Genomic DNA, 17,204 nt, shown 5'->3' on the forward strand with positions numbered 1-17,204 from the left:
TTTCTTCTGTATACCTAATACTTAACAGGGCAAGTATTATGACATATTATGACGAATAGTAACACCACCATCACAATAGCCACATGCATGTGGAGCACTTTATAATTTACAAGAGAGCTTTTGTATCCATTGTTTCATTTGTATCCTCTCAGGATGTAAGTTCTATGAATTCCTTGTACATTTGTATCCCCAGGGAAAGTGCAGTGCATAGTAGGTTCTCATTAAATAGTTGGCGATGAATGTATGCAGAAGTACTTGAACTGCATAGGGCGGATATGATTATCTATATTACAGATAAGGGTACTGAGCTCAGATTGCCCAGGTCACTTGTCGAAGGTCACAGCAGCTAGGTGTTGACAAAGCTGGAATTTGAATTTAGGTTCCCTGGTCTCGGCCTGTACTCTCCAACAGGCCATAATGCACCGTTTAGCAGACACCTGCCAATTGAGTTATCTCTTCTTTTCCTTTCAATACATCCAAATTCACTAAATTTACTTGAAAGTTTGGATTTTGTTGCTTTGAAGGAACAGTTGGGAGGACCATCTCTCTAGAAGTGCTTCAAATTCTTCTATGTTTTCACTGTTACTAACTTCCAGCCATTACTGATCAATGAGTCCAACCTTCTCCAGGCAGCATGATCAATTTGCATTTTTATGGCCAATTATCACTAGACAATAAAAACTCTAAAATCCAACATCTGTAAGAGAAGCAAAAGTTATAAGGGACTAGAAATAAATCTAATGAAATATATTCATGATCTTTATGAAGAGAATGATAAAAACCTCATTTATTTTGACATTCTTCAGTAGATAAATAAAGCATGTTCATGATAGGAAGATTCACTGTCATTTCTATTCTTCCTAAGTTAATCTATAAACTCAATATGACTCCAGCTAAATCCAGGTGGGGTTTTTTGTGTTACTAGAAAAGATGATTCTAACCTTGCTGTGAAAAGAGCAAAGGACCAAAATAGTTCTAAAATTTTGAAAAAAAAAGATGAGTGACTTTCTGTATAAGATTCTAAGACTTATTAAATTAAGGCAGTGAGGTGTTAGCCCAGAAAGAGACAAAAAGACCAATGCAACAGCATAGACAGCCCCCAGACAGATCCCTGTACATGTGAAGAGTTGATATATGACAGATGTGATGTATAGATCTGAAGAGAAAGGATAAACTGTTTCAATTAAGGGCCCGGGGAATTTAGGAAACCATGTAGAAAAACAAAAACAAAAACAACCCATTAAATTCTAGGTGAAAAACCTGAAAAGAGAACTTTAGGACTTCGAGGAGAAAAATATAGAAAACTTTCTAGATCACTGTGTAGGGAATAATATCTGAAAACGCAAAAAAGTACAAAACCTAAAAGAAAAATAGTCATGGACATATAAATTATGGCAAACCAAATACCATTTTATAACTGTAAGATTGGTAAAAACAAAAAACCATTTGCCAAAGTATTGGGAAGATAAGAAGCAGCAGGAACACATATACCATTGGTAGGAGGATTAATTGATGGGGCCATTTTGGAGAGTAGTTTAGTAATTACGCATTTAGTAAAAATGAGGAAGTACTTACCCATTAGTTCCACTTGGGAGACTTTCCCACATGTGCATAAGGAGATATGCAGAAGAATATATTGCAGAATCACTTTAAAGAGGAAAAGATCCCAGAACAACCTAAATGTCCACCAAGAGACAAAACGATGAAACATTGTGGAGTTGACAGATTATGGGGTATCATATAGCTATGAAAATAAACCAAAGCAAAAGTTTCCACATGGAATGGGAGTGAAAAACTGACTTTTGGCTGAAAAGTCCTCACAATATTTATTTATTTTTTAAAAAGTAAAACAAAACAGAACGAGAGAGAGACAAAGAGACACTTTTCTTATCCTCTAGTCCACAGGAGCTAAATTAACAAAGTACTTTGGACATGATTTGTGTCGGCCACACTAACTCCTGAAGGAGAATAATTATGGTTTTGTAAATCTTTCATCTGTTAAAACCAGATGGGAAAGAGTCATTTGTTAACGATTTTTTTTCTCATCAGTCCCTCAAACTATTGAAGTTGCTAGAAGTTTGGCAGTACTCTCTTAAATTCTGCCTTGAGGGGGCCTGGCATTTGGGAGTACAAATGGGAAGGGAGAAGGATGGGAAGGGGCCTTTGGTGGGGGAAAAGGAGAGAGGCATGGGAGGGCTGTGCTGGGGAGCTGTCCCTCTGGCTCTGCCTTATCTAGTATAGGTGGACAGTTCAGCTGCTCCCTCACATGTGCTGAATTCTTATTATGTCTCAGGAATCCAGCTCTGGCCAGAGATGAAATTACAGCAGAGTCCAGCCTTGCCTATGTGACCAGAGGGGAACCTCTCTTCTGATCCTGGCTTTGGAAATCTTCCTAGGCCTCTCTGCCAAGCCCTTGCCTTCCTAATCTGGGGCCGTCAAGTCAAATCTCCAGTCAAGTCAACAACAGGTAATACAGGAGGCACCCCTTTATTCTTGATTTCATTGTGTTGGTTTCAGTGACCCCTGTCAACTGTAGTCTGGAGGCAGATGACCCTCCTCCTGATGTATCATCAGAAGGTCAGTACTAGCCTAATGTTATGGTCACAGTAACCACGTCACTTCGTCTCATCACATAGGCATTTTATCATCTCACGTCATCACGAGGAAAAAGGGTGAGTGAGATTGGTACAATAAGAGAGAGAGACCACATTTGCACTACTTCTATTATGATATACTGTTAATATTCTATTTTATTGTTAGTTATTGTCGTTAATCTCATACTGTGCCAAATTTATAAATTAAACTTTATCACAGGTATATATGTACAGGAAGAAACATAATATATATAGTGTTTGGTACTTCCCAAGGTTTCAGGCATCCACTGGGGGTCTTGGAGTGACTAAGGAGGGATGACTGTAAACACTAAGGAAGAGCTAGACCTGGGCTCGGGCTGTCTATGAGCAGCCAGATCAGGTCTGGCACCCAGAGAATTTTCAATCAAAGGAAGTGTTATTTAATTTTTAAAAATCTTACTCAGAAAATATTTTTTCAGGCCTTACAGCATACATAGGGGGCAACATGGAACAGGATTCAACTTGGTTCTCAAGCCATTTAAAGCTCAGAGGAGACAGACAAGTGCCCAGGAAGTTACACAAGGCTGAGATTAGGACCAGGGCAGATGAGAACAGGGTAAGAAAATGTGCTCTCTGGAGCCAGGTCCAGCCTGAACCAGGAGTCTGAGAAGGCTTCCTGAGGAGATGACAGCTCCCCTGGACCTGAGGGCCAGGACCTAGCCAGGGGCTCTGTGTAGAAGTTGGGGTGGAGTGAGGGTGACTGTTAAGGTGGTGCAGAGAGAACCTCTTGCAAAGCAGAAATAGCCAGGGAAGACTTGCTGGCAAAGCACAGGGACTAAAGGAAACAGCCCCTAATCTGGGGCCGATTGACCAGCACTGACTGTTTACTGTCAATCAAGAATGAATTGGAGGCAGAAACCCTGAGGTCAGGGGAAGTAGGAAGACACTGGAATAAAGGCATCTTTTCCTCAAGGAGTCTCTAGGAAGAGGCTCTCTCCCCTCCCCTTCTCTTTCTGTCCTCCTTCTCTTTCTCTTCTTCCTCTTCCTCCTCATTAAATTCTTCAAGACACTTCTTTGCATTGGCAATGAGAGGGTGACTCCAGATGAGAGATGCTGGTGGCAGTAGTTTGGGTAGAAAGAGCTGTAGTGGGCAGAACAGTCACCCAAATGGCAGAAAAAGAGGTCGTTTCCTAATTCCTGGAGCATGTAAATGTGTTCTTACAAAGCAAAAGGGGCTTTGCAGGCATGGTTCAATTAAGGATCTTGAGATGGGAGATTCACCTGGATTATCTGGGTGGTAATCATAAGAATCCCAAGGTAAACATAAGAATCCTAAAAGATGCAAGAAGAAGGCAGAAGGTCAAAGTCAGAGAGAGATCTGAAGGTGGAGGAAGGGGCCCAGAGCCAGGAATGTGGGCAGCCTCTAGAAGCTGGAAAACGTCAAGGGAACTGATTCTCCTCAAAGCCTTCTTGAAGGAATGTAGCCTTGATTGTAGCCTTGATTGTAGCCCAGTGAAACCCACTTCAGACTTCTGACCAACAGAACAGTCAGAGAATACATTTAAGTTGTTTTAAGCTAGGTAAATTTGCTAAAATTTCTTACAGCAGCCATAGGAAACTGACATAAGGTGAATAGATCTACAGTGATTAAGTGAATAATTTGATTAGAGACAGGAGGTGAGAGAGAGGCTTCACGGGACCTCTGGGTGTGAGCTGGGGGTCCCTTGGAGAGGGCTCAGGGTAGAGGGATGGTGATGACATACTCATTTTGAGATCCGTTAGGTTTGCATATCCATGGGGATTCAAGGCAATGATGTCTGGTAAGCAGCTGCCTGCCAGGAACGAGGCCAGCCTAGAGATGGAGGTTGTATATGGTAACTGAAGTCATGGGCCAGGTTAAGACAACCCACAGAGAGTGACACTGAAGAGGTGGCTGAGGACAGAGCCCGACATATGAGGGAAAACCTCTTTATTGGCAGAAACACATATTCTGCCAATGAATTCCTTTTGGTTCAGTCAACCTTCTCTTGTACTCTTTGACCCCAGGGCTCTTACAAAATCTTGTGTACAAACGGGCACATTTCGATTCTGCCCTCCTGGATTCTCCCTTTTATCCCTTCCAGTCACAGCAAGCCACGTATGTGGGCTCTAAAATTTTCCTGGGGCTCTTGCTCCCACTCTTCCTTTGAGCAGAGCCCCCTTTACTGGTTGGGAGCACCAGGGGCTGCACGCAGCAGTGCTGTATGGCCCCATCTCCCTGAGGCCAGCTCTCCCCAGTGGCATCCCCACCTGCCCATAAAGGCCTCCATGCTGACTGGGCCATCTCCCTGACCTCCCTTCTCCCCACCTTTCTCTGCCCATTGAGTCCTGACCTGTTCTTACCCTCTCTTCTCTCTGCTTCTCCTACTCAGATTTTGGTCGTGTCAGAGGGAGGCAGCCTTCCTGACTGCTCCTGGTATTGGAACCTTAAGGATTAGAGGCTCCCAGCCTGACTCCCCAGCTTTTGCATAATGTTCTCTCTGCTTGGAATGTCCTCCTGGAAGGAACCTCGGGATCTTCCTGGCTCAGTTTTCAAAGCACTTCTGCAGGATTTTTATGCACTGCAGATAGTTTCATTTTATGTATCTCATGGATTGTAAAGGACTATTTATTGGCCTGTGTCCCTCTTCCTGACCATGAACTCCCTGTGAACAGAGGCCCTTGTTTATTTATTTCAGTATCTGCAGCATCTAACAGAGTACATGGTTCAATAAATGTCTTTGTTGAACTGAACTGAGCCCTTCTAGATTGCATCTCTCTGTCTTCACCTAGATGGCTAGGTGAGCTTGCACAAGCAGGCTGATTTTTTTCTGACAGGCAGTGCATTCATTAGCAACGAGTGAAGAGCAGTGCTCACACCCACGAGCTTTGCTCATGTAACAAGCCCTTCTCCAGGCATTACGCAAAAGCCCCTGTAGCCTCTTCATCTTAACCTGCCAGAGGCTGCAGCGATCACACAGATCTTGGCCTCCGCAGATACCTGTCTTCAGCCTCACATATCTTGCTTGTCAGTGTGAGCCAGGCAGGAAAGAATTGCCTCTGTGTAGGAATGTTTTGATGGGCTTGGAACCCAGGGGAGAAAGCCAGATGGGATAAGTGGCTTGGGGGGAAGGTGGGGGGCAGGATGACAGAGTGACTGGGTCTCTAGGACTATAAAATCCCATTTTCCCTGGGGATGGAGTAGGGAATCAGTGTTGTGAAATGTTACAAAATTTGAACTTAAAAATGAAAAGGAAATGGGAAAGTAAGTGAGCAATCCTAGCTGTTACTTCCCTGTTACTTGCTGCCCTCTATGCTCTTGTTTCCAAAGGGAAGGACCAGCTGGTGCAGGTCTTATGGAGACTTCTCAGTTGCCCCGCCAATTCAAACAGCTCAGCTGAAGCCACGTTCAGCCAGAGCCTGCCTCACCCCTCCACCTTGACCTTTGTTTACTGTATTGCACTTCCCTCTGCCTAGAAAAGGAGGCAGATCTCGTTGATCAAATTACTTTCTGGCCTGGTCCCTCCTCCTCACTCTCAAGGTTAAATTAATTGGCTCAATAATGTGCATAATAATAACTCCAGAAACACTGAGCTGTGTCACAGAAATGCTGCACATTTCTGCAAAGAACGCTTAAATACAAAAGCCAAACAGCAACTGATAAATAACAAAAGGGTGAAATATTTCATACTTTCATAGTTCTGTAGGCCTGCCATTCTGCTGAAGTTGTTCTCATGAAAGTTCCCATCCACATCCCTGGAAGGGCTTGTTAACACCCAGCTTACTAGCCCTGCCCCTGAAGTGTCTGCTGCCTTAGGTCTGAGTTCAGGTAGAGCATCTGCATTTCTAACAAGTTCCCTGGTGGTGTTGCTATTTGAGAGCCACTGTTTTATGAACTGGTTCCATGTTTCTAAAGAAACTTATTTAGAGAGAAAAATTTAAAAAACAAAACAAAACACCAAACCAACAGACACAAAAGGTGCTGTGTGAAAACGTGGCCTCAGGGCAGTCATGAATGGACCTCTGGACACTGCATTGCCCCTTGGGTGGTAGGTGGCCCTCTTCCAGAACTATCCAAGGTTGAAGAGAAATAGCTTTTCCAAAGGGGGGTGCCATGGGATTCACAGTCTTTCCCTTCCTTCACTCCTACGATGCCCCTCCCACAAGTTGTCTACTCTCCCAACCTCAGCTTTGAGTCTGAAGCAGACTTTAAAAGCCAGTGTTTCTCATGAAAATCTTCCCCTTCATTTCCCCAAGAACACATACACTCCTCTGTGGAAATGGAGTTACTGCTTTTTGTCCTTAGTTTCCTGGAGGAGTCAAGATAATTTCTGCTTGGCTCCATGTCTATGCTTTGATTTCACTCCCTAGGCTCCAGCAGCCTCAGTTCCCCTCCACAAGAGGTCCTGAGCTGGACCCTGCTATCTCTGCCTCACTCAGAGACCATAACATGGGCCTCAGCTCTTCCAGAAAATTCCCATCCAGGCAAACTGCTTCCCGACCGCCATGGCCCACTTCTGACCACTCCACAGTGTAAGGAAGCCCCTGTCTCCCTTGGGGATCGCCTCTCACTTCCTGGGCAGTAATCCAGCCCAGTGCAAACCCCCCTCCCCTGGGCTGGATCACGAATTTGGTGGAGGGAGGAGAGTGGAGGGAATAAGCAGTGGGAGGATGGGAGAGGTCGAGATCATTTGCTAATGACCTGTCCCTTGTGGGAGGAAGATCAGATTCTTGTTCTTCTTCCTTTACACTTTTTAAAAAATGTAGTTTGGTGGTGTTTTTATTTGGTCTGAGTTTCCTTAGTTGGTTCTGTGTTTATGGTCTCTAAGTGTTTTGACTGGGCTATGCCCACCGAGGCTGAACCCTCAAATCGAGGCTGTGATTTAGTGAGAGAAGCTCATACATCGCTTGCCAGGTTGTTTCAGTCTTATACTGGTCCAAATATTTGTTGAAGGAATGAATGAATTATGCTCATGTGATTCCATGGGCCTTAGCTTAGCTGTGTAATGGGATTCATCATAACAATATCATACCCCATAGAGACTTCACTTCAGAAAATACCTTAAATTAAAAAAACATTTCTGAGGTTGGAAAAGGTAAAATCTGCAAAGCTGTCTTGCCCTCCATAGTGAAAACCTCAATGCGTGCTCCCCTTATTCACGCATAACTAAAGTAATTCTGTCCTGGAGGGAAGTGATGTAGGTAGTGTGACAGGGCCTCCACGAGCCAGGCATCTCAGTGCAAGGTCTCTGAGCCAATCTTTTCCTAACCCATATCCTTTCTGGGGTCGTATGCTGGTGTCCTTGGTAAGGCTCAAGGATGGAGCTTTGCTATTTATTAACACTGATTTCATGGAGCAATTGTCAGGACTCACTCAGGAAGCAATTGTGGAAGCAGGGCAGCAGTGTCTGAGGTTTGGCTTGGGATCTGATTCCAGGACAGGGTCTCCACACCATCTGAGCAAATACCAAGAACTATTCCCTGCTGCCATTCATGCCTCACATCTGGGGGTTAGGAAATCCAAACTTGGAGCCAGAGATGTCATTCTGGCTGGACATGAATGCTGTCATTGACAAATGCTACAGCTGAGTGTGGAAACCCAACTACAAGCTAACAAAACACAAAAGAATCACTGGAAAGGCAGAGGTCACCCTCTTCTCTCCAGTTCTCTTGTTCTGGAGGGTACCTTTCTACGGGTCACCCAGATGGTTGTCTCAGGGTGGTCCACATTAGAACCATTGCAGATACAACAGAGTGATGCATGGCAGAGACCCCCAGTCCTTTGCCACACAGAGTGGGGTCAAGCCCAGGACAGGCCCCAAGGCTTTAGGCTCAAGTTGCTCCATCAGAAATGGCAGAGTGAGGTCACTGCAGGCTGAGTGCATGCCCTCCACCACCTTGGGCCCACTGATGGGGTCAATAACTGCTGCTCCCAACAAAGGGCTTTGCTGAGAAGATTAGACTGCGTTAGGATTACCCAACTAGGAAAATTATAGGCAAAGGAAAAGCTGGGGAATCACTTCTTTAAAGGTACTTAGAGCAAAAACAGTTGTCTGTAACTTTCCAGTGGGAGCTCTTCTGGCCCTGGGTTGCTTCTCTTTCTGTTCTGTGATGTGTGTGCTCATGCTGCCCTCTGCAGAAGGGCCGACACCTGAGAAACCACAGAGTAGGAGGCTCCTCTGGGATACCACAAACGAAGCAATCCAAACGATTGTGGGGCAGGTTGCTTCTTTTCTACAGGGGAAATGGAGGCTCTTGGGCAGGAGGGAGTTGCATGAGGTCCCACAGTACAAATGCAGCTGAATAAATAGAAGGCCAGGTACCACCTCTGAGGGAAGAGGAGGGCTGGACCTGCCAAGCTTCCCCTTCCACAGTAGGGGCTCCGTTCCCATGTGCACAGGAGGGCTACGGGAGCCCACAAAATGTATTTCTGGCCAGAGAAATGAGTTGCTCTTAATAATAAAAGACATTTATGGAGAATTCAGTATGCTAGGCACTGTTCTGATCACTTGACATGCACTAAGGTAATTAACAACTCTCTGAAGCAGGTTCTGTACCCATCTTACAGATGAGAAAACTTGAGGCACAAAAAGGGTGGCTGTTACGAGGCCACCCTTGTAGGAAGTGCCAGAGCCATGATCTGAACCCAGACAAGTCCGACTCCAGAGCCATAGCTCTTAATTTCCACATTCTGCTGTCTTGTGTCCCTCACTCACTGTTCACTGGGTGTTAAGGACAACTGTTTATCTAGTATATTGTGTATGCCTAAGTAGGTTTAAATAATGATCACATTTGCTATCTTCCTACAACAGCCCCAGGAGGTAGGTAGATTGACTAATACTGCCCCCTTCAGATGCTGGGAGACTGAGAGAGCAAGCACTTTCTCAAGGTCACTTACTAATTAGGAAATAAACTAGTAAAAAATACTAAATAAATAAACTACTAAAGTACTAAATAAACTACTAAATACTAAAATTGCTAAAATAAATTATTCAGTGCTCCTGATTTTGAAGAAATGTTTGCTCCACTTACCCACAGGGAGTTAATTCTCTGTGTTGGATTGGAACATGGAATGTGGAACTTGGGGGTGTCAGGTGATTTACAACCCAGGCCTTACAGATGTGCCTACACAATCAAAGGGAATGATCACCTCTAGGTGCTTTGGGGTCGCAAGGACAAGACAGCCTGCCTCTCCTCAGGTGATGGATGACTGAAAGGCCACAGGAGAAAGCTTGGCACCATCCACGGTGGCACAGCTGTGTTTTGTCTCAGGGCCTTTAGAATTGGCCAGTGGAAGTGCCTTGAAGAAGTGGAACAAGGGCCAGTCCTTGTTTAACGCACTGTCTTCCTGTGGTTGCTCTGGCATGTTCTCTGTAAGAACCTAGTGCTCATTCTCCTGATGCAAGAGGATCTCAGGCTCTGGTCACCATCAGTAAGGAGGGTCCATTTTGGATAGAGTGGCCAATTGCCCCTCTCCAGTGGCTAGCCTTATTTGGCCCAGTATGTTGATTGCATTTGGCCTGGGCATCTTCTCCCTCCCAGGTGGCTCTGGGCAGGGTTGCAAGGCTGATTTCCTTCCATGTGCAAGACACTATCTAGAGGAATGTCACCAAAAGAGCCTCTTGGGCCCCTTTGCTCAGTGGGGCTATAGGCTTTTCAGGCAGCAATGCAAAGATAGAGCTAGAAGAGACCTTAAAAAGTACTTTTTAATTTTATTGAAAGACCAGTTTAGTGAGTTAAGACATTTGTTCAGGGCCACTGGAACCGTTGGTGGCAGACCTGAGAACAGAGCCAGGCTCCTGACTCCAGGTCCAGCACACTGCCTTCCGCCCCCAGGAGATGACAAGAAGTCTGCCATCGGCTCTGCTGGATGCTCAAGTGCTGCCCAGTTGTTTTTTTAAAGGGGAAAAAAAAGCAAGACTTCCTTGTGTACTAGTATATCTGTGTCTGCTTCCTCACCCAGGTCCCTGCTGTCTAGTTAGATGCAGGCTTGGTACAGAAGGGGTGAGAAGGCATGAGGAAACCCTGCAGCACAGAGCCAGGAATCTGCCTGCAAGAGGGAGAGCTGCGGGAAGTCAAGCAGGTGGGTGGGCGTTAGACGCCACATGTCCTCTAGCCAGTGGCACTGTCATGCATGCTGCCCAGGCTTCCTGGCACTGCCTGCTGCACCCTGATCCATGCTACTAGAGGGATGATTCAGCCAGAGGGCACATTAGAAGCTGTTAGGCATGGAACACCAAGTAAACAGCCCCTCGGAATTTTCCTTACTTGAATTTCAGCTCCTTTACTTGGGAGCATCTGTCCTCCTCTGGTGGGGGAAAGGGAGAGTGGGGGTGGGGAAGGCTACAGTTACAATGACCTTCTGCCTAAAGGAGCCTGCAGGGTCTAGAGATACAGTGGTTCTCAAACACTGTTCCCAGGAGGTGTGCTGGGGGGGATTGCAAGGATGCAATGGGGGAAGCAGAGACTGGAGGAGGAAGCTCATTCCCGGCGCCCCACCACGCCTGCCCCCACCTACTCAGCTTCTGTTTTAGACAGTGGATTCTGCCTACATTGTGTTTCAGGTGAAGATTCTGTTGCTAGAACTTTCTGAGAAACACTGACCTAGTGGGAAGATGTAGGATGGGCGAGAGCAAGGTTTTATGATCATACCTGCCACCAGCTTTGGAGTGACCTGCATTCAGGCTGCCCATCCCAAGAGTCGGACTTTGGTCATTCCCACTTCGAGGAAGGCTCACCTCTGCTCTGTCCTCTCTCCCCTCACAGGGTCAGGGAGGCAGCCGAAGCAGGCTACCCTTCCTCTAAAAGGTCTCTGTCTTCTACCTGTGCCCTTAGGCCAGCCCGCAGCTCACCGCCACCCCATCCCAAAAGTCTTTCCCAGATGTGCTAAGAGGTATGAACTCTGATAACTGAGGGGATGGAAAGGGTGATGAGAGATCAGGGTGTTATGACAACATGAATTGTCAAGGAGGAGGAAAGGTGGGGTTAGGGGGCAGGCAGGCAGGGGAAGGGGATTTTGAGCCTGTAAAGGGATTTGAGGCTACTTTGGTAATTAACATTTACTGCCTAGTGAAATGAGCATCCTTCCTCTGTAGATGCAGGAGAAAGGGATGGAGACAGTTTGAGGCAGCTCCTGCTGGCCCTGGTTAGGTGAAGTACACTAATTAGAATGGGGTGGGAAGCCAGAAAAGGCATAATTATTCATCTGAATCCAACTGAGGCCCGTTGAACCAATGGGAAGCTTGCCACAGTATCGTACCCATTGGAAAGGTCGAAATCATCAAATGAGAACTGCAGGCATCAGGAGGGTACTCTGATCTTCAGCCCAAGACTGACAGCTCTCCATAAAGAGGCCCCGCACCTTTGCTGATCGCTGAATTCCCAAACACAAGCTTGCACTCCAAATCCCATGCCGCCTCCTTGCTGCTCTCTGCAGTTATCTATTAAAGGAAGGATGACTTTTCAAAACAACATTCCCTATGTACTAGGTGTTCAGGTGTGGGGAACTTAAGTGATTTGGGGAGTCATGATGATGATGGAGAAGATAAAGATAAAGAGGAAAAATAACAAGATTTTCAACAGGTTAGCAAATCCGGATTTTTTAAAAGTAATTTTTGGAGAACATCTATTCCCCCAAATCAGTGGTTGTGGGAAAAAAATGGGCCTAAGCTTTCCATTAAGATTCTTAGGAACAGATGGATTTCGGCCTAAGGGTATGATAGTGTAGTAATTCAACTCCCTTGACCCCATGGCTAAAAATACCATGATTAAAGAATGGAATCTTAGCTCCCTGGCATCCCAGACAGCCAAGCCCTGTCCCTGGACTTGCACATTGAGCAAGCAAGTGCACTGGAGAAAAATAAATAATAAATCGGCTTTATAAATATTTTGACTATTATCCACGCATTAGTAAGGCAGTAAGATTTAGGACCACGAGGTCACTCTTGGATCCCCACTTGGACCTTCTCTGGTAGGTCATGGTGCATTCTTGAAACCACCCAACCACTGCTAAGTCACCTGCCCTCCCAGACCATCTGTCTGTGTCTCTGTATCTTCTGTATCTGATAGCGATTTGCATGTCCTCCAGAATTTCTCAGGCTAGATCTCCAAATGCCTTCTGCACTATTTGGAATGTCATTCTCATTTCAGAGCCTGTTCTCTTCAACCAGGAATTCCTCCCAGGGCCATCACTGCATTTACATTAGGCATTTACATTGCCACAGCTGTGAGAGAGAGAGAGCCAGTGGACAGGTGAACATGTCACTTCAACAACTTCTCAGACACGGCTAAATATTTTCAGCAAACAACAGAACCCAAAGTATGTTTCTCTTGTGGAGGCCAGTCAGTGGGACACAGGAATCCTTAGTGACAAGGTTCAAACATTTCTGAACAGGGTCACGGTCAGTGCTATGGCCAAATGAGGCAGTAGAAGACTGCCTAGGACTAGGAGAAGGAAAGGTGAGGGATGGAAATACATCCTGAAATGTCCTGAACCAGAGCCACTGAAAGACAAATTTAACACCAGCTCATGATTATGTGTGTGTGTCTATTTAAACTTACTTTTCAGATTCCCCTATATTAAATTCTCTGAGTAATTTCTTGACATTACAGCAAGTACAGGGTGTAAATTGCTCTCTGTTCCATTTGTCTTCTATTAGGGTTGTACACAGTGTATAACCAAACTACAAAGAATCCTATAAAAGGTAAGGTCATACTTATTTTACTCTCCTAGAACCCTACATAGGGACCTACACACACACAAACACTCTGTAGGACTTTATTATTATCTGTGTTGAGCTAATATTTCTCCTGTCCTGGGAAAAAGGAGATGAGGTGTTAATGGTGTCTGTATTTACCTGAATTAGTATAAATATGTTTCAGGGTTTGCCTCTGGCCCTGGAAACTGGGAGATCAAACTTACAAGGAAAGAGGAAGACAAGTGACCTGTCATCTAGAAATCTCAGGGAGATAGGCAGCACAAAGTGTACTTGTATTAGTGGGATCTTCACAGTTTCCCCTTGTCTTCCATTGTCCTGGAGAACCAGGGAGAGCAGGATTCCATCCATGCTGCCCATCAGAAACCAGAGAACGTATGGGGGGCTGGCCTCATGGGCCACTCCGAGGGACAGTGAGGTCCTGCACACAACCACTGAGGATCATGTGTTGGATAACAAAGATACTCATGAGATATGATGAGGTGGAAAATGCCTGATTTAGAATCTGGGCTCCAACATCTACCAGCTGTGTGATATTTTGTTGTCCATGTATCTTAAACTCTCTGGGCCTCAGTGTCCTCATGTGATGCAATGACCAGAATTGTCTGAAGTGATCATGGGTATTTAGTCTAATTTGCTTGGATGTTAAGTCAGCTGGGACTGGGTGAGAGGTTCCCACCATCTCCCTTGGGGACATGTTCATCTCAGCTTAGCCCATGGGACCAGTGGTTCTCTCCCTGACTGGAGGGTCTCTGATGTCTCATGTGCCCCAAGGTCTGGGCTGTTGGCATTTTCAGACAATTCCTATTAACAACTGACAAATCCAGATTGCCTGGCACAACTGCCAGGTTTGTTCTTACGTTTGTACTATGTAAAGAAAGAGTGATGGAGGAGATAGAGGCACTGAACATCACATTAGAACAGATGGACCTAATGGACATTTATAGAACTCTACACCCAAAAGCAGCAGAATACACATTCTTCTCAAGTGCACATGGAACATTTTCAAGAATAGATTGTACACTAGGCCACAAAAAGAGCCTCGGTAAATTCAAAAAGGTTGAAATTGTACCAACCAGTTTCTCAGACTACAAAAGGTATGAATCTAGAAATAAATTACACACAAAAAATGAAAAATCCTACAAACACATGGAGGCTTCACAACATGCTCCTAAATACTCAATGGATCAATGACCAAATTAAAACAGAGATCAAGCAATATATGGAGACAAATGACAAGAATAATTCAACACCACAAAATCTGTGGGCACAGCAAAAGCCATGCTAAGTGGCAAGTATATTGCAATACAGGCCTACCTCAGGAAAGATGAACAATCCCATATGAACACTCTAAACTCACAATTAATGAAACCAGAAAAAGAAGAAAAAATGAGGCCCAAAGTAAGTAGAAGGAAGGACATAATAAAGATCAGAGCATAAATAAATAAAATCGAGAAGATAAAACAATAGAAAGAATCATTGAAAGCAAGTGTTGGTTCTTTGAGAAAATCGAGAAAATAAACAAAATATATATATATACCCCTAGCCAGATGTACCAAGAAAAAAGAGAGTCTACACACATAAACAGAATCAGAAATGAGAAAGGAAAAATCACTATGGACACCAGAGAAATACAAAGAATTAGTAGAGAATACTATGAAAAATTATATGCCAATCAAACTGGATAACCTAGAAGAAATGGACAACTTTCTAGGAAAATGCAACCTTCCAAGACTGACCTAGAAAGAAACAGAAAATCTGAACCAACTAATTACCAGGAATGAAATTGAACTGGTAATCAAAAAACTACCTAAGAACAAAACACCTGGACCAGATGGCTTCACCACTGAATTTTATCAAACATTTAGTGAAGACCTAATACTCATCCTCCTTAAAGTTTTCTGAAGAGTAGAAGAAGGACTACTTCCAAACTCATTCTATGAGGCCAGCATCACTCTAATAGCAAAACCAGGCAAACACACCACAAAAAAAGAAAATTAGAGACCAATATCCCTGATGAACATAGATGCAAAAAATACTCGACAAAATATTAGCAGACCGAATTCAAAAATACATCAAAAAGATCATCCATCATGATCAAGTAGGATTTATTCCAGGGATGCAAGGATGGTACAACATTTGAAAATCCATTAACATCATCCACCACATCAACAAAAAGGACAAAAAGTACATGATCATCTGCATAGATGCTGAAAAAGCATTTGACAAAACTCAACATCCATTCATGATAAAAACTCTCAACAAAATGGATATAGAGGGCAAGTACCTCAACATAATAAAGGCCCTATATGACAAACCCACAGCCAACATTATACTTAATAGCAAGAAGGTGAAAGCTTTTCCTTTAAGATCAGGAACAAGACAAGTATGCCCACTTTCCCCACCTCTATTCAACATAGTACTGGAGGTCCTAGCCACAGCAATCGGACAACAAAAAGAAATAAAAGGCATCCAGATTGGCAAGGAAGAAGTTAAACTGTCCCTGTTTTCAGATGACATGACACTGTACATAAAAAACCCTAAAGAATACACTCCAAAACTACTAGATCTAATATCTGAATTCAGCAAAGTTGCAGGATACAAAATTAACATGCAGAAATCTGTGGCATTCCTATACACTAACAATGAACTAGCAGAAGGAGAAATCAGAAAAACAGTTCCATTCACAGTTGCATCAAGGAAGTGAAAGACCTATACTCTGAAAACTACAAGACACTTATGAGATAAATTAAAGAAGATACCAATAAATGGAAACACATCCCATGCTCACCGATAGGAAGAATTTATATTGTCAAAATGGCCATCCTGCCTAAAGCAATGTACAGATTCAATGCAATTCCTATTAAAATACCAACAGCATTCTTCAACGAACTAGAGAAAATCCTTCTAAAATTCATATGGAAACACAAAAGACCCCAAATAGCCAAAGCAATCCTGAGAAGGAAGAATAAAGCTGGGGGGATTATGCTCCCCAACTTCAAGCTCTACTACAGAGCCACAGTAATCAAGACAATTTGGTACTGGCACAAGAACAGAACCATAGACCAATGGAACAGACTAGAGAGCCCTGATATAAACCCAACCATATATGGTCAATTAATATATGATAAAGGAGCCATGGACATACAATGCAGAAATGACAGCCTCTTCAACAGCTGGTGTTGGCAAAACTGGACAGCTACATGCAAAAGAACGAAACTGGAGTATTGTTTAACCCCATACACAAAAGTAAACTCAAAATGGAGCAAAGACCTGAATGTAAGTCATGACACCATTAAACTCTTAGAAGACAACATAGGCAAAAATCTCCTAAATATAAGCTTGAGGAACTTCTTCCTAAATACATCTCCTCAAGCAAAGGAAACAAAAACAAAAATGAACTTGTGGGACTACATCAAATTTAAAAGTTTCTGTGCAGCAAAGGACACCATCAACAGAACAAAAAGGCATCCTACAGTATGGGAGAATATATTTGTAAATGACATATCTGACAAGGGGTTAACATCCAAAATATATAAAGAACTTACATGCCTCAACACCCAAAAAGTAAAAACCTGATTAAAAAATGGGCAGAGGATAGGAAGAGACAATTCTCCAAAGAAGAAATTCAGATGGCCAACAGACACATGAAAAGATGCTCCACATCACGAATCATCAGGGAAATGCAAATAAAAACCACAATGAGATATCACCTCACACCAGTAAGGATGGCCAGCATCAAAAAGACTAAGAGCAAAAAATGCTGGCAAGGATGTGGAGAAAGGGGAACCCTCCTACACTGCTGGTAGGAATGTAAGCTAGTTCAACCATTATGGAAAGCAATATGGAGGTTCCTCAAAAAACTAGAAATAGAAATACCATTTGACTGGGAATCCCA

General features: G+C 43.9%; 1 long non-coding RNA gene across 1 annotated transcript in view; it reads left to right on the forward strand.

Annotated features, from left to right (window-relative positions):
- The window catches only part of LOC118935369 (uncharacterized), a 133,949-nt gene that overhangs the window by 21,085 nt on the left and 95,660 nt on the right, over positions 1-17,204 (forward strand). The window contains exon 2 of the long non-coding RNA XR_008995878.1: positions 2,294-2,467. This is a non-coding gene — a long non-coding RNA (uncharacterized LOC118935369). The remainder of the gene's footprint in view (positions 1-2,293; positions 2,468-17,204) is intronic.

The sequence above is a fragment of the Manis pentadactyla genome, chromosome 2 (assembly GCF_030020395.1).
Source record: "Manis pentadactyla isolate mManPen7 chromosome 2, mManPen7.hap1, whole genome shotgun sequence".
In the NCBI taxonomy this organism is placed as follows: domain Eukaryota; kingdom Metazoa; phylum Chordata; class Mammalia; order Pholidota; family Manidae; genus Manis; species Manis pentadactyla.